Here is an 18,204-nt window from a genome sequence, read left to right as displayed (position 1 = left end):
TCTGAATCGGCCACTGAACCAAGGTCCTAAAACCCGTGCCCTGTTTTAATTCGTCCGCACAGCGCCTCCTGCCGGGCCAGAGAAGGCGGCGCGCGGCGGGTGCGCTCGGCGCGGGGCAGGGCGGCCGCGGGCACCGGGCCGCTCCCTCCCGGCTGCCCTCCTCCCGCGGCGGGACGGGACGCGAGGCGGGACGACGCCAGCCGCCTGGGACGCCCGGGGCGGCGAGCCCGCGCCCGACGAAGGGACGACGGCCGCCTCCTCACTAGGCCGAGAGCAGCCCCCCGCCGCCCCGCGCGCCCGCCCGGCCGCCTCCCTGCGCCCCCGGCTGCCGCGCGGTCGCGGAGGCCCCAGCCCCGGGGTGGGTCGCAGCCTGCCTCCGCGTGCGCCGCCGTCGACGTCCGGGGCCGGCTTGCGTCTGCTTTCCCGCCGGCGCGGCCGGTCCCGGCCCTTCGGAGCCCCGCCCCTCGTGCGCCCGACGGCTACGGCGCCAGAAGCGGCGCGAGCGAGCCTAGCCCGGGGCACGACGGCTCCGGGCGCCGTCCAGGCAGGGCCGCCCGCGGGGCGCAGCCCCTTCCCGAGGCCCACGGCGTCCGGAGCCAGGGCGCGGGGGAGGGCCCGGGCCGCAGGGTGGGGGCGCGAGGCCGCCGGGTCTCCGGGCCGAGGGGCCGGGAGGCCGCCGGGGCCGCGTTGGGGGCTGCGGGACGCCACTAGGCCCCGGCCGCGCCCGCCCCCGCCCCCGCCCCCGCGCGCGCCCCCGCCCCCGCGCCCGCCCCCGCGCAGTCTCCCCGCTCGGACCCACGGCTCCGCCGCCCTCCTCCGTCTCGCGCCCCGGCCCCGGCCCCGGCCCCTGCTTGAGCCCATCCGGCGGCTCGGCACCGCAGAACCTCGCGGCTTCCTGGCCCCTGTGGAAATGAGCTGCCTCTAGGTAGGAGGCTAATTTCATCTGTAAAAAAAAAAGAACCTACGGCACCTCCTACAGTTGCTGGTAGACAAAGGGCGCCGCGTGAGTATCGACGTCGCAGGAGGGAAGGGGACGGTTCCCCCGCCAGGGCCCGGCCGGCAGCTGCGCCCTCGCGGCCCGGGCACCGCCTGGTTCCCGAGACCCCGCGGCCGGGCTGCGGCTCCTGCGTGGCGACGGGCCGGGCCGGGGCAGGCCGCAGGGGCCGAGGCCCAAGACGCCGCAGCCACGACAGCGGCCCCGAGCTGTGGCCCGAGGCGGGAGAGGCCGGGCCGGCTCGCGCGGGCGGGCGGGCGGGCGGGCGGGAGCGGGGCGCGCCCCGGTGACTGAGCCGGCCGGGGCCCCGCGGACGCGGCCCGGCCTCCCCCCGCCGCAGCCCCCCGGAGGGGAGACCCGAGCGGGGCGGCGGCCGTGTCGACCCGAGGCCTGAGGGCCCGAGGGCCTCGGCGACCTTTCTCAGCCCCGGGGGCGAGCGTCGCCGGCGGCTTCTCGGCGCGCTGTCGGGTGCTGACCTCGGGTGAAAACCGTCCGCGATACACGTGCAGCACACACATGAACATACGTGACACGTGACCTCTCACCCATGACCGGAGATTGCACAAGCAGAAACGGGTTAGCCGTGGGCGCCAGCGGAGAGCGTCTGCAGGAAGGAGACCCCGAGACTGACCGAGGGAGCCCAGGAGGGCCAAGGCCACGCGACTGGCCCGGGCTCCGGCGAGGTCAGACTCCCGCCGTCCCCTCCCTCGTGCCAACGTTTACTACATCAAGTTGTGGAGTCAGCTGTAGGATACGGGTGGGGTTTTTCAACCTAGAGAATCTCCCCCCACAAAGAGGCTTTTAAAAAAATCTGATTAGCTTTTCAGTCCGTTGGTTTTGCTTTTCTTCTTTTTAACCCTTTTTATCCCTATTACATTCAGAGAAGGAAAGTTGGGGAACAGCTTAAATTTAAAAAGGAGAAAACATTCAGAGAAGTCTGGAAAAAAATGGAGAAAGAGAAAGATCAATTACTGTAATTTTTTAAAAAGTACCCAATTTCCCCAATGAAAATAAAACTAAACAGATCCTTTTGGAGCTCAGCCTCTGGTTCAGGTTTACAAAGGAACACTGAAGCTCAGGTTTGTAGAGGGCAGGGTGTATACTGGCTTCACAGGTCATATATTGGCTTTACAGGTCTCTCACCTCCTTAGGCTGCTAAATGGGATATTCTACATCTTAACTGTTTGTTTCATCAGGTACATCTAAAAGCTATTGTGTCTTACTCTTCCAAGTATGAGTGGTGGAACCTGGTCAAAAGTAAAATGGAGAAGAAAAAGAAAGAAAAGGGGAAAAAAGGCAGAAAGAAAGGAAAGAAAGGAGAAAGAAACAAAGAAGAAAGAAAAAGAAAAAATGTAAAATGAGTGCAGAACAGTGAAATGTAGTTTAAGGCATATCCAATTACATGCCACCTTAACTTAAAGCCTTGCCTTTGGGTTCTTAGGTTTACACACAGCACATCCAAGGGTTAAAAAACTCTCTTCTTGAATTTACTCCTTCCTTAATAAACAGTCTGTATCTGTTATGAGCCAGGCACTAAGGGTTGGGTGCTAAGGATGCTGTATTGAACAAACTTTGGGGGCCAGTTTACAGGCTAGTGAGAAAAATGGGTAATATGAAACGTACTGTTACATATTGATACATGGGTATCAGGCGAGTATTAAGAAAAAACATCAGGGGCAGCCCGGGTGGCTCAGCCGTTTGGGGCCGTTTGGGGCGACCTTCAGCCCAGGGTGTGATCCTGGAGACCTGGGATGCTCCCATGTCAGGCTCCCTGCATGGGGCCTGCTTCTCTCTCTGCCTATGTCTCTGCCTCTCTCTCTCTCTCTCTCTCTCTCTCTCTGTGTGTGTGTCTCATGAATAAATAAATAAAATCTTTAAAAAAACAAAACAAAACCACCAGAGTCAAGATCAAGGACATGCTCTCCAGAGGAGTGCCCCTTAAACTGAACTTTAGGGAAGGAGTGGAAAGGGGCAGTCAGGCAAGGGGGTGGGGTAGAGGCAAAGGGTAAACATTCAGAGGACATGCCTGAAGGCAGGAGGCTAGGAATAGCTTCCCTTAGAGAAGTTCAAGTAGTCTTTTAAAAGAAACCAAATGGCAAAAATGAAAAATAAGGAATATTGGGAAATATAGCCAAAGAAGCAGGCAGAGGCTGTATCTTGAAAAACTTTATGGGCTGAACTTGCACTTTATCCTGAAAGCGAGGAGGCTCTTAAAATATTTTAAGTGGGAAATAAATGATAAAATTTGCATTATAGAAAGATTTTTTTTTTTTAACCAGAATGTTGAGGATACAGAGGAAGGTTGGGTAAATTGTAGGGAAACCTGTTAGGAGACTATTGCAGGAATGCCTGATAGAAGTGATGAGAGTCTGAATTTAGACAATGATAGTTGCTGTAAAATGAAATAGAGGGAGCATGAGGGAGAGGGAGGGAGCGATATAAGAGATAATAAAAAGGGTACTTGAAAGAGCCTGATGACTAATTGAGTGAGAGGGATGAGTGAGAAATGAGGAGTAGAGAAAGATTCCCAGGCTTCTAGCTTAGGTGTCTAGAGACTTGATGATGCCACCTACTGAGAGAGAAGCCAGGATTGGAACAGAAAGATGGTGTGATCAGTTTTGGATATGTTGATTTTGTTACGTGTGTGAGATGTCCAGGGAGAGATGTCAGATGAATGGATATCTGGGTCTGGAGTTACATACTGATCCGTGCTGAGGGTAGAGATTTAGAAGTCATCAGCATAAAAATAGTAGCTGAAACCCCGGGTGGGGGAAGTTACTCAAGAGAAATGCTTAGTTAAAAAACAAATTTAGGAAACACCAATTTAGCAGGCCATCAGAAGAAGAGAAAACCTTGAAGGATACTAAGAAGGAATGGCCAGAAAGACAGAAGGAAGACATAACAATAAGCATCATTTGGGGGATACCTATCATCTTCTAATCAATGGCCTGGAATCTTTGTATACGTCATTTCATTGAATCCTTACAACAACCCTAGAAGGCAGATGTTTTCAAACAGGAAAACTCAATTTCTGAGAAGTAATTTGACTGGAGTATGTTTAGCTTCTGGAGTCCAATGAAATGTAGATTGAAATCCCACCTCTCAATAGCTATGGGATGTGTGCAAATACATAATCTCTCAGACTCTTGATGTCTTCATCTACAAAATAGAACTAAAATGGAACCTTCCTCTGAGGATTATTGTGAAGATCAGATGAGATAGCATATGAAAAATGCCTGGCACAAAGTGAGTGCTCAATACCTGATTGTTATTATCCTTATAAATAACTATCACCACATATTGCTATATTGAATAGCTACTGTCTCTTCTTTAGTTCTTTGGCCCAAACACGGACTCCAAATTCTCACCTAATGTCTGTAGTACACAATGGGGACCTGACCCAGGTTAATGTATTATGAGACGCCCTTCTAAAGATTTGGGCATAGCCAGATGGGCATGAACACAGCAAGAAAAAGCTAGATAAACTAAATCACTTCATTTTAGGATCTCCTACAGAGAGGTAGTCCCTTCCTATCTAACCCCTTGGGGAAACCATCTTTCCCAAACCACCAGGGAGCATTGTCAAACAATCAATATACTACAAAGTTCAGAAAGAGTGTGATCCCACAGGGAGTCAAGAGTTCTCACTGACGTCCAAGACCCAAATTCCAAGAGACCCTGTTACCTGTCTGAGGAACTGCCCCTTCCAGATGATTGGTATGGGGGATGCACTTTCTTTAGAGTGGGAGTATGACCTTACACTATGGCCTCAACACTGTGGCCTTACTAGTACACAACAAAATAAGCCCAACGTTCATATAAAAGTTACACGTTTTTCATAATTCTTAGAAAAGGTGAGACTTTTTATATGAATTCCTCTTAATCTTTCATGACACTTAGGCCATCTTCTACTCAAAAGTCACTCTGAGAAGTGAGTTTGGATAAAGCCAGAAATTTACTGTAGTCCAAATTCAACAAAAAGACATATAGCAAAAGGGACCTACCAGACTGAAAGTAAGAGAAAGCTTTTGTCAGTACAATTGAGAAAGAATCACAAATTTATGTTTTCAAAATTAAAAGATGTAAGTAGATACAGAAATGAATAAATTATTGGTTAGTGTTCACTCATGTGTTTTTAATCCTGTAATATGATTAGGTATTTCAAAGTATAGAAACTTTTGATCATGGCTTTAGTACAATTCATAATGGCAGTTCTTTTATTTGTTTCTTCACACTTGTTTCAAGGAATGTAGAGACATATTCTGCCCTAGGGCTCTAGTTGGTTTACCTCTAAGGTGAGGATCCTATGCAGATTTTTCAAGGGCTAGGGAAAGAGCTTTAGTAAGCAAGAGACTCCAAGTTGTGGCCCTATTTGCCCATTCTAAAAGCCATAGCCAATAACCACTTTTATGATAATAGTTACCTGCAAAACTTAGAAAAGCTAAAATGTATTTTATTGACCCACAGTATTCATTTTTCATGGGAAATTATCCTCTTTAGGTTAAGAATTTTAACATCTGTCAGGACAACCGTATATCTCCCCCTTAAAACAACAAAAGGAGTGTGGTCAGGGCCACATGGGAAATGCCAGGTTATACTTTCTTAATCAGGTCTCTTTACTCCTGGGTTTATCAGAGATGTTAACTGTTAACATGCTTTGTGAAGTTTCAGATGTATTTGACTACAAAATCTTTTTGGTCTCAGAGGGTCTAAAGAGACTTTTGTGTCACAGATCACAGATTATGCTTTGAAGAAAACTATTATTTGCCACTTCCATCTGACCATTACTGGGATAGCATACTTCCATTGGAGAAGGTCATTTGAATGTTCTCTCCTCATTGAAATCACATTCACCTCCACCAGGGAGTCTTCCTTATCTCCTCCCTCCCCCCCTCACTGACAAGGGAATCTTCTATGTACTGCTACAGAAGTCAACACATATCTGGATCATAACATATTTATTTCTTTTTTAATGTTTTTTTCCCTTATTTGTCTCTTATATAGTTTAATACAGTGCCTAACTCAAGAAGATAACCAAATATTTGTTGGATGGCAATTCAATGAGTGAGAAGTGTTGGGGAAAAAAAAAGGTAAATTCAATCAGAGTAATTTCTTTGTTGCAGATATGCCTTAGGCTTCCTCATAGGACCTCAGGTTGTAGAAAGATAAAAAGGACTCCCCACCCCACCCCACCATTGACACACCCACTAGGCAAACACCTATTCCATATTCTTTTGTCCAGGCAACCTTAATCATTACCAAGAGCTCCTGTGAGTGGAACCATAGCTATATAATTCTATTGGATTGTTTCCATAAGGTTTTAGCTCAAGAAAGAAAACATGACTAGGGAAAGGAATCCTTAATTATGTCTTAAAATATGATCAAAAGCAACATTTAAGAAAAGTGTTTCCAGGGAAGAGCTGAGGATGACACCGGTTTATAGTAATTCATTTGCCCAAACCTCAGAGCATGTGATCAAAGCTGATATACATTATCTCAGGCTAGGAACCAGAGTGACTCATTTTTTTTTCTTACTTTTTTTTTTTTTAAGTTTTTTTTTTAACTTAAGTTTTATTTTTTATTTTTTTTAAAGATTTTATTTATTTATGATAGACACACACAGAGAGAGAGGCAGAGACACAGGAGGAGGGAGAAGCAGGCTCCATGCCAGGAGCCCGACGCGGGACTCGATCTCGGGACTCCAGGATCACGCCCTGGGCCAAAGGCAGGCGCCAAACCGCTGAGCCACCCAGGGATCCCCTTTTTTAAGTTTTTATTCAGATGAATAAATATATGAGGAAGAGCCAAACCTGAGCCAGCCAGGTGCAGACTCTGAGAGTCCTGCTGCTTGATCTGTAATAATATCCCCCCCCACACACACACACACACTTTTTTAATGAAGAAGCTGTGGCCTTTGGCACCTTGAAATACTATCATGAAATTCAGGTCCTTTTGAATCAACATAGGTATATAGCATGTTAAAACTTGCATGAGAGGACAATGAAACCTCCTCATTAAATGTGGAGGAGGTTGCAAACAGAGTAGTTATTAGGCAAATCAGTGTGATACAAGTACTCCTGACAACCTGTGTGCTCAGTGCTGGGATCATTCAGTTAATCTGGACCAGGGATAGAGAAGCTTCAGCTCTAACCAGTTAATCCTCCTTCCTACCATACCACCAGAGGAGGAAATAAAACTATAAAGTTTATAATTCCTTTTCCCTTCTCCCATAAGGTGTGCTAACATTGATTCATTGATAATTGTTGGCAGGTCTCCCAGGAAGACTGAAAATCTGCTAAATTTACTGGCATATTTGGATGAAAGAGATGAAAACTTCCTAGTGTAGAATCTGGATAAAGAAATAATAAATAGTGTATTTTTCTGAGGACCTGTTGGTGTGGTGACACTATTCCCTAACAATTCTAAACATTTTACAAAGTTCAATTCAAACATCTCATCTGTTTATATAAGAACTCTTCTCTCCTTCCCCCAAGTTTGCAGCTTAGAAAAAGCAGATGGCAGATCTAGGATTCATCATTGGAAGGTGCAGCTAGGTGTTTATTTTTTTTTTTAAGACTTTTATTTATTTATTCATGAGAGACACATAGAGAGGCAGAGACACAGGCAGAGGGAGAAGCAGGCTCCATGCAGGGATGCCAATGTGGGACTCGATCCCAGGACCCCAGGATCATGCCCTGAGCCAAAGACAGATGCTCAACCACTGAGCCCCCAGGTGTCCCTAGGTGGGTTTTTGATTGCGCATAAGACTTTTCTAACATTCAGAGTTATGTAACAACACAAACTGTAGCTTCCCAAAATAGTGAATGTGCCTCCAGTTAATACTATATGAAAGATGAACAAAGATTCATTTCTAAAGTTCCTTCCAATCCAAAGACATTACTATTCTTAAAGCATTATGAACAGACCACAATTTTGAAAATAGGCTAGCTGTCCTGACTAGCAAACCAGTGTCCCATGAACTCTGATTCTACCTTCTTTGGTAAGTAATATTTCCTTCTTCATTGGTTCTTAGAACCTGAGACGGAGGTGGGGTTGAAATGTAGAAAAAACATTATACCTCCTGAGTAACTAAAACATCTTGAACTCATACATACTCACTGTTGGATATTTAACAGAAAATTTTAAAGTTGCTCTCTATTTCCAAAAGGAGGAACCATGTTGAAATAAATATTCTTTGGTCTCCAGACCTGTGAGAATCTCCATGATGAGAAGAAAGCTCATTGGGAATTACCATATTACTCCACAAAACGAATTTTCAGTCTTATTAAATCTTTTCATAACAGTCTTCTAAGAAAGGCCTAAGAAATTAATTTCAATCAGATGCTTCCCAGCCCTGCTACTCTTGTCACAACATATATCATTAATAGTATCAAAGAATAAGATTCCTTTTTTAAAAAATATTTTATTTATTTATTCATAAGAGACAGAGACACAGGCAGAGGGAGAAGCAGGCTCCACACAGGGAGCCGGACGTGGGACTGGAAGTGGGACTGGATCCCAGGTCTCCAGGATCACACCAGGTGGTGCTAAACCGCTGGGCCACCGGGGCTGCCTCAAAGAATAAGATTCTTTATAATGTTAAGTTCACTCCTATTTTAGGTATAGGTTAAATTCTTCAAGTTTTTAAACCCTATACGAATATATATGACTTTATCAATTGTACTATAACTCTTTTTGTTTTTTAACATTTATGAGATACCTATTTTATGCCAGCCACTGTGCTAGGCTAATTTACATAATCTATATTTGGGTAAATAGTTCTAGGACAATGAGCTAGCAAAAGAATTTAAATTATCAATTTATAGGAAGGCTTCAGAGAATTTGTAAAGCTAAATAATGTAGGTAATAGTTATTATAATCATGATAAATATCTAGGGTCCATATTGCAGTTTATATCTTTCAAAACACTTTCTTTTAAAAAAAAGAATTTTATTTATTTGAGAGAGAGAAGAGAGGAGCAAGCTAAGATACCTCATTAATCAAAGATTTATGCTATATTTCTGCTTTCTGTGTTTTTTTTTTTTAAGATTTTATTTGTGTATTCATGAGAGATACAGAGAGACAGGCAGTGACACAGGCAGAGGGAGAAGCAGGCTCCATGCAGGGAACCTGACATGAGACTCAATCCCAAGACTCCAGGATCACACCCTGAGCTGAAGGCGGCCCTAAACCGCTGAGCCACCGGGGCTGCCATGCTTTCTTTGTTTTGATTCCGATCTGAAGTGAATGATTCACCAGAAAAACCACATTGAAAAAAAGTTGCTCATTGAACATATACTAAATAACCTATTTTTAAAGATTTAGGAATCCCTGGGTGGCGCAGCGGTTTGGCGCTTGCCTTTGGCCCGGGGCGTGATCCTGGAGACCCGGGATCGAATCCCACGTCGGGCTCCCGGTGCGTGGAGCCTGCTTCTCCCTCTGCCTATGTCTCTGCCTCTCTCTCTCTCTCTGTGTGTGTGTGACTATCATAAATAAAAAAATAAATAAAAAAATAAAAGATTTATAAGCATTTAAAGATTTATAGGGGTGTCTGGGTGGCTCAGTTGGTTAGGCATCTGCTTTCTACTCAGGTCATGATCTCAGGATCCTGGGATTAGCCCCATTTAGGGCTCTCTGCTCAGCAGGGAGTCTACTTCTCCCTCTCCCTTTGCCCCTCCCCCTGCTTATGCGCACTCTCAAATAAATCTTTAAAAAAAATTAAAACAGGGGATCCCTGGGTGGCTCAGCGGTTTCGCGCCTGCCTTTGGCCCAGGGCGCGATCCTGGAGTCCCGGGATGGAGTCCCATATTGGGCTCCTTGCAAGGAACCTGCTTCTCCCTCTGCCTGTGTCTCCGCCTCTCTCTCTCTCTCTCTCTTTCTCTCATGAATAAATAAATAAAATCTCTAAAAAAAAAAAGGAAAACTTAAAAATCCTCAGTGGATTTTTCACATCAGAGCTTATTTCACTTAGTGTTCTTTACAAAATGAAATAGTTGTTTTTACTCGAAGTGGATTTAAGTCACGATATAAATTAATTCATATTTTACTATAATTAGAGCATAATTACTTAACCAAACAACAACTACTATACTACTATTATTATTAAATGTAGTGGAAAATTTTCAAGCTTCTTTGTTTTTTACCACTGTGTACTGTCAATAAAGCATATTTTCAGTTTTCAATCAGATTACTCTTTTTATATTATTTATTCCAAATAATCAGCCAGTTACATTTGTTAAAACTGATTGGATCAGAGTGTGTATATGGGCAATTTAGTCATAATTGAGATTTCACAAATTACTAAAATTCTGTTCATTTGTTAATATTTAAAATTATCTTATTAGCATTTATGTTATGTACAGTTATGTATACTATGTACTCTTAGTGAAAAGAGAAATTAAAAGTTCTGCTTATTCAGCTCTTTTTAACATACCTAAATATATACAAAAATAAGCCAACATTTCTTAACATTTTTTGAACCACAAATGTCTCTGAAAATCTGATGATAGCTACAGCTTCCTCATCCCAGAAAAAACAACAATGTGAATATCCACATGAAATTTTGTCTACAATTTCACAACTGTAGACTCTCTGAGGTCTGCCTATAGGCCCAGTAGAAGTCCATGAATCTTGGGTTAAGAACCTCTGCAGTAAACCTACACTTTGCTTTGGCAAGATGGAAAACTTACCATTAGAAAGTATGACTGTTTAAGCGTTCATTCTTTAGGAGCATATATCTGAAAGGAATGGTAAAAAAAAAAAAAAAAAAACTCTCTAAAAAACTTTGGCTCAGTTATCCCTCCTGTTTAGCCTTAAACTGAGGACCAATTTCCTTTGGGTCAAACCCCAAACTCTAAGTGTCTTGACTTTCTAAATGCTTGACAACTATAGACACTTTAATGAAATCCAAATGGGTGAAATTCAACACTTCATTCTGATGCTCTTTACAGATGTTCTTAATAAGGACACTGAAGAAGTCTTTAGAAGCCTAGCTTCACACATCAGCCAAGGGAAGAAAGAATTCATTGGAAAATTAAGATAATAAGTAATTCTGGAGTGTTCCTGTACTAATCAATATCAAGCACTTACAACATAAACCTATAATCAGCTTTGTAGGGAAGCATGTAGTGCACAGGGGTAAAGACTGCTGATGTATTCCTGGGTAGGAATGGTGTTAGACCATATTACCTTCTGACGTTGAATATTTAAATCCTGCTCAGGATAATTTTCCCATAAGGACTTCATTTCTACAAGTGATGAATGAATAATTCATTATTCAAAAAAAAAATGAAATACTGGAAGAAGCTGAAACAATCATTTTTATAATATTTTCATAATATTAAAACAATTATTTTAATAGAAACGAAGACAATTACTTTAATAGAAATTTTACAAATGCTAAGATTTTATAAGTAGAATGGATGTCATAACACCATCTAGGAAGATTAGGTCACCATAATCATTCTGTTCTGCTCCCTTTGTTTGCCAACAGTGGATAAAACTCACCTGAAATTTGTCTTCAAAGCTCTGAATAGAATAGTTGCAGTCTGGGAAATTATTTCCCTGAACATTCTTTGAGACATCTGGAGAGAAGGGTTTGCACATTCAGATGGATGCAAAAGCTTATGTTAAACATTTTTATCAATGAATTTGCAAATTTGAGGTGAAAAAATACTCAATTTGTCTGACAAGATATTAATGCTGTGGGTTATTTTCCTACAATTTTCAAAAGAGTTGTGTTGGCTTTACAGGAATGTGTGGAAGTAAGGCACAGTAACCTGAAAGGAAAGATCAGAAAGAAAGGTACTCAAGATTTTGCATTAGATTAGTCAGACTTGTGAATTCTGATCCAGAACCTGTCACTTTTATTTCCTGTAGAGCCTTAGGCAATTTACTTCACTCCATGATTACTCCCCCATTCATCTCTTTCTTCACCCATGAAAGGAAGATAATGCTGACCTACCTAATAAGAAAGTTGTGTAAATGTAATGTCATATCAAAAATATTCCAATAGGGACGCCTGGGTGGCTCAGTGGTTGAGTGTCTGCCTTCAGCTCAGGGTGTGATCCTGGGGTCCTAGGATTGAGTCCCACATCGGGCTCCTTGCATGGAGCCTGCTTCTCCCCCCTCTGCCTATGTCTCTGCCTGTCTCTCTCTGTGTCTCTTGTGAATAAATAAAATATTTTTAAAATATTCCAATAATTTTAAAGATTTTTCAGTTAACATAGCATTTGATAAAGTTTTAACTTTTATCATGTCTTAAATTAGAGATGGCTATAAAACAAGTGTGAGACATTGTCAGTGTGTTTGTGCCTAACACCATCAATAATTAGAGTCGCCTTAAGTTGGGGAGAAACCAGGGGGAAATATAAGTATTTAGGAAGGCAAGACTCTAGAACTGGCTTGAACCTCAGGAAAATCACTTAACTTTTCTCTACCTCAGTTGCCTCATCCTCAAATGTGGTCCTTATCAACATGTTTTTGTGTATTCACATTTTTAAAAAATCCAGACTCTTTCCAAGTAGACTTTAAGCTCCAAGGGGGGTAGAGAACTCATCTCTCTGGTATACCAGTCTCTAGCCCCACAGAATAGCTGTTCATTAAATATCAATGTTAGATAGTTCCTAAAGTCCTTTCAGCCCCAAAATCAGATCCTTTTTTGAAAAAAAAGAAAGGCTTACTATGAAAATTTCTAAACATATAGAAAAGTATAGAGATTAATATAATAAACTCCTACACGTATCACTCAGCTTTGTCAAGTCTCAACTATTTCAAAATTTGCTTCAGATTTTTTTTTATGATTTTATTTTTTTATTCATGAGAGACCCAAAGAGAGAGGCAGAGACACAGGCAGAGGGAGAAGCAGGCCACCCACCGGGAACCTACCACTGAGCCATCCAGGTGCCCCACTTCAGATGTCTTTAAGCAATAAGATATAAATACAGTTGAAGTCCCCCTTCCATATGTACCAGGCCTTAATTTCTTTTGTCTTTCTCCCCAAAGATAGCCACTATCCAGAATTTAGTGTTTATTACTTCCAAGAACATGTCATTGTTTTACCGTATTTATCTGTATCATGGCTTCGAACTTTACATGAATGATACATACTTATCATTCTGCAACTTGCTTTTTTGGTTATGTTACTGTCTTTTTTCTTTTTCTTTTCCTTTTTTCTTTGACCTGGGCAGGAAATAAAGTGTTAAGTTGACAAGAGCATTATCTTCCTATTTCTAACCTTTTCTAACTCTAAATTGATAGAAATGGGGAAGAATCCTTATAGAAGTCAAGAAGATTAACATAAAAGAAGGAACTTTCAGACGGATCTAGATCAGAACCATTTAAAAACACGGCCATGTCCTGTCATCACATTATATTTACAACACAGCACTGTCAATATGTGATGTTGCAAAAACATGGTGCCACATGGTAAACATTTCAGAGGCCTATGAATGCATCCCTGAGAGCTTATGTCTATGACTCAGTTCACAGTGAAACAATTTTTTAGATAGAGAAGTACTGACTTTTTAGACCATAGTAAAATAATGGGAAATGTTCAATTTTGGTCCATAGTACCAAGTAAACTATTATTTATATGCCTTAAATAATCAAAACATCTCTAAGTTTAACTTGATGCTCTAACTGCTGAATCTTGTGCAAATCATTTAGCCTTGAATTTCAGATGATCTATTTGGAAAGCTAAGTTGTGGGAAAAACTTCTCAGTCTCAGTCTTTAGTACTGAACAGCTACCGTATTTTAAGAGGCATTTTCTCATTCAATAAATATTAAAATACAGTAAAGAATATGAGAGCATTTGTATTATCTACCTAATGTAGCTTCTTTTTTCTAGATTATTAATTTTTTGTTTAAATAAAAGACAGGGCGAGAACAGTACAGTTTCACTGGGAAATTTATCTTGGTAAAAAGACAGGAGCTATTACATTCTATCTTGTCAATGATCCATGGATAATGGGTCACCAGGGGATTTAAGAACTGTATCTTTCAGTTCTTGCCAGGGAGGTATACCAATGTGCAGTGATGTGAACCATAATATGACACACCTTGAAGAATCTTCAAAACCCTCAGGCGCTCTCTCAGCTGCTGTCATGAAGATAGGGGACTAAAGGTTGTCAGTTAAGGATAGCATTTTGTAAATAATTTCAGTAACAGAATGATTTTCCTATTTCTTATGTTAAATCCTAATGAAAAGAATTGATCCTCAGGTTTAGAAGCCTTTAAAGTTTTTTTCATTACCTTAGAGGAATATCCATTTATGCTGATATGAAAAAAAGACTCATATATATTGTTTTATTGTTAAGTGTGCGTCGGGGAGAGAAAGTTGCAAAACAGTATTATACTATAATCCTATTAATATGTGTGTGTTTTTATGTATATGCTTACCTTTGCATATCAACAGCAAAAAGTCCAGAAAGACATACCAAAAATGTTAATAGAGGCTACCTAAGGGGAAGGGAACTAAGAGGGTCATTAGTGGGGGTGAGGAAATAAGAGACTTCTACTTTCTACTCTTCTTTGTTGTTTGAATTTTTTGCATTAAGCATGATTGTTTTTGTCAACTGAAAATGATAGGGCAGCCCGGGTGGCTCAGCTGCTTAGCACCACTGTAGGTCCAGGGTGTGATCCTGGAGACCCGGCATCGAGTCCCACGTCGGGTTCCCTGCGTGGAGCCTGCTTCTCCCTCTGCCTGTCTCTGCCTCTCTCTCTCTCTCTCTGTGTCTCTCTCATGAATAAATAAATAAAATCTTTAAAAAAAAAAAAAAGGCTTTCTCTTTAAAAAGAAAAAAAGAAAATGATAGATACACTTTTTTGTTTTGTTTTAAAGATTTTATTTATTTATTCATGAGAGACACACAGAGAGAGGCAGAGACATGGGCAGAGGGAGAAGCAGGCTCCCTGCAGGGAGCCCGACGTGGTACTGGATACCGGGACTCCAGGATCACGCCCTGGGCGCTAAACCGCTGAGCCACCAGGGCTGCCCCACTTCCTTTTTGATTACAAACAAAACTTTACAGACATTTCAAGAGCCTCTAAAGTTTCAGAAGTTTTAGTAAAAAAGATGATATGACAGTTTGAAATAGAAATTAATTTGTAAACCTACATTTATTTTTACTGAGTGAACAACATATTTTATGAGAGAAGTGATATGATTTCTTGGTATTTTCTAGCTTTTGTGAAGTGAGCAATACTTACCTATCAATGCATTTATGCTTACCTCAATGAGAACCATAAATCTTACAAGCTGGAGAAGACCTTATTATGTAGTGCAAACTCTCATTTTGCAGATGAGAAACTGAGTCTCAAAGACATTAAGTGTTTTGTCCATAAACAATTCCAGACCTTAAAAAAACATTAAATCCATCTTCTAACTTCATGTCCATAGCTCCATAATAAAATGGCAACCTGCTCTGAAATTTCTGTGTAACAATAATATAAATAATCTAAAAAACTATTTTGTTTAGCTCTGATCTTAAAATCAGCACACACACATATCTCGGTAAAAGCATTACTCATATAGCAAATTAATGTTTTTTTGTACAGAAGCTGAAGTAACAAGTAATTTGGTGACATTATTTCAATCTACAAATGGAAAAGAGAATTATTTTTACCTCTCTTGTGATTTATTCATCTTCATCAATTATTACAATGTCTTTATTGTCCTACCTTTTTAAGTTAGTGATTGGATTAAAGGAACAAAAAAGAACAAAGAAATAAAATATCAAAGCTGAAGATGTCTATTAATGCAAAAAAAATCTAAATTGGAGACAGCAACAATAGAAAAGTACATAGAGAGATCATGGAAGAGTAATAAGAACCAAGGCAGAGGAAAATTTCACTACTTCAAGGACAGTGAGTAAATAAGTAAAGAAAAGTGGGTTGAAATTTGTTTTATGTTTATTACGGTAGTCACATAGTATATGGCTGATGGATAAGATAAAGGGAATGATAGTGTCAAAGGCTAATGCAGATGTTCTCAGTCTGCATTATACATAAGAACTACCTGAAGTGTTTGTTTAAAATACAGAGTCCTGAGTCTTTATCACCAGGAATTCCAAGTCACCCAGTGGATTAGGGAGAGCCCAGAAATAAGTACCCTGCATAATTCTAATGATCACACCTGAAGGAACACTGAACCAGACACATTAAAGCTCTAATAAGGAAGAAAACAAAGAACCAGAATATAGAAACATAGAGAACAGAAAAGAGGAAAAAGAGATTTGAATAGAAATAAAGGAAGAAAGAAAAAGAACTAGGAAGTAAGGATGTAACTAAATTAAAGAAATGGTTTAGAAGAAGCAAGAGGGTATATGTAGGCATGTGTGAAAAGAGACAAGCAAAGGCTGGTCAGAGTCAAAAAGCAAGATGAAAAAAATATTGAGGATACTAAGCTGTATCTGGAATTTTAAAGATAATGTTTATTAACATTTCCTTTATAAAAGTAACACATGCTTGTTGTGGGAGAGTTGAAAATAAGAAAAGGAGAAGAAAAATACACCCTGACTTTGATACGAATAACTGCCATTAACAATATGGTGCATTTTCTGCTAGTCTTTATTTCTGATTAGTTTTTCTCAGGTTTTGTTTGTTTATATAGTTTGGGTAATATTGTATATGCCATTAAATGTCCTTCTGTTATAACATAAGCATCTCCTAACATAAGGTTATTAACAGAAACTTCATTTCTAACATCTGCTTAACATCTGCAATACTCGGCTCTCCATTCTTCCTTGCTAACAGAACTCAGGTTTTTTTTTTTTTTTTTCCCAGGTAGTCAAGGGCTTCTGGGAAGGCTGGTTCCATTTCTAGGCTTAGAAGATGAGTATTATTTAGTCTAATTCAATCATGGGATAATTCTATTCTTCTTGTCAGTGATTGGCTGAGGAAAGTTCAGGTTGACCTAATTCTGACCAATAAGATATGAGGGCAAGTCTACAGGTTGGATTATTTTTTTTAAAGATTTTATTTATTTTGTCTAGTAATACCATGGTTAGCAAGAAAAAACAGTCCCTACCTCATGGAACTTTCAGGCTTGTGTGAAAAATTAATATCATTACATAAATAAAATCGTTTAAAATGCTACAGGGGATCCCTAGGTGGCTCAGCAGTTTAGCGCCTGCCTTCGGCCTAGGGTGTCATCCTGGAGTCCCATGATTGAGTCCCACATCAGGTTCCCTGCATGGAGCCTGCTTCTCCCTCTGCCTGTGTCTCTGCCTCTGTGTGTGTGTGTGTGCGTCTCTCATGAATAAATAAATAAAATCTTAAAAAAAAAAAAAAAGCTAAAAAAAAAAGATTTTATTTATTTTGAGAGAGAGAGAGCAGGCACAGGAAGGAGGGGGAAGAACAGAAGGAGGAAAAGAAGTAGGCTCCTTGCTGAGCATGGAGCCCAACATGTGACCCAGGATCATTACCTGAGCCTAAGGCAGAAGCTTAACCAACTGAATCACCCAAGTGCTCCTACAGGTTGGATTTATGTAAGATTCTTAGTTCTTAAAAAGTGATACAAAGAACAGATAAATCCTTTTTCTGCCTATGAAATGTGTGTGAAAAGGAAGCACCAACCACCAGTTCCTACTATCTTGTGGCCATTAAGGGAGCCAGTCTACACACTAAAGATGGAAGAAGAGAACTGGGCTCTGGATGATCTTGTCACTCCAATTAATTATCCATCTCTGGACGCTTCCTGAGACTTCTTTTTACTTTAGGAAATAAATCCCTTGTTGTTTAAGCCCCTTTTAGTCAGGTTTTCTGTTTATAGTAGAAAGCTATACCTAATAGTATAGTATACACCTAGTGTATACCTAGTATAATGCTATACATAACTGATACAGCATTATAGTTTACCCAACAATTTCCTGTAGTAGCATATTTGTGTTACTTATAGTTTTTCACTATAACTTTTTGCCTTGAATAGTTGTAGAGAAAAAGTTATGTAGCTTAGATGATAATTTGTGTTGGGGGGGCATGCAATAAAGAAACAGGAATGAACTTGAAATATCTTGGGTCATCAAAGGTGAATCATTCTGAATCTCCACTCCCTTTATTGCTCATTGCTGTCAACAGAGGTAGTTATCAGTGGAAAGTTACATTTCAAAAAGAAAAATTGGGAAATATAGTCTCAATATAATACACTAATAAAAGTAAACACGTGTATAATCCTCCAAAATATGAAAGTCATTCCTGTTTGCAATGTGTT

General features: G+C 41.1%; 1 long non-coding RNA gene across 1 annotated transcript; it reads left to right on the top strand.

Moving 5' to 3' along the window:
• Positions 1 to 845: 845 nt before the first annotated feature.
• Positions 846 to 7,382, top strand: LOC140603603 (uncharacterized). Its single transcript, XR_012006523.1, has 3 exons — positions 846 to 1,003; positions 5,999 to 6,084; positions 7,265 to 7,382. It is a non-coding gene; the product is annotated as an uncharacterized lncRNA (long non-coding RNA).
• The last annotated feature ends 10,822 nt before the right edge of the window (positions 7,383 to 18,204 follow it).

The sequence above is a fragment of the Canis lupus genome, chromosome 14, assembly GCF_048164855.1.
Source record: "Canis lupus baileyi chromosome 14, mCanLup2.hap1, whole genome shotgun sequence".
In the NCBI taxonomy this organism is placed as follows: Eukaryota; Metazoa; Chordata; class Mammalia; order Carnivora; family Canidae; genus Canis; species Canis lupus.
This window is presented reverse-complemented; position numbering and strand designations above follow the sequence as displayed.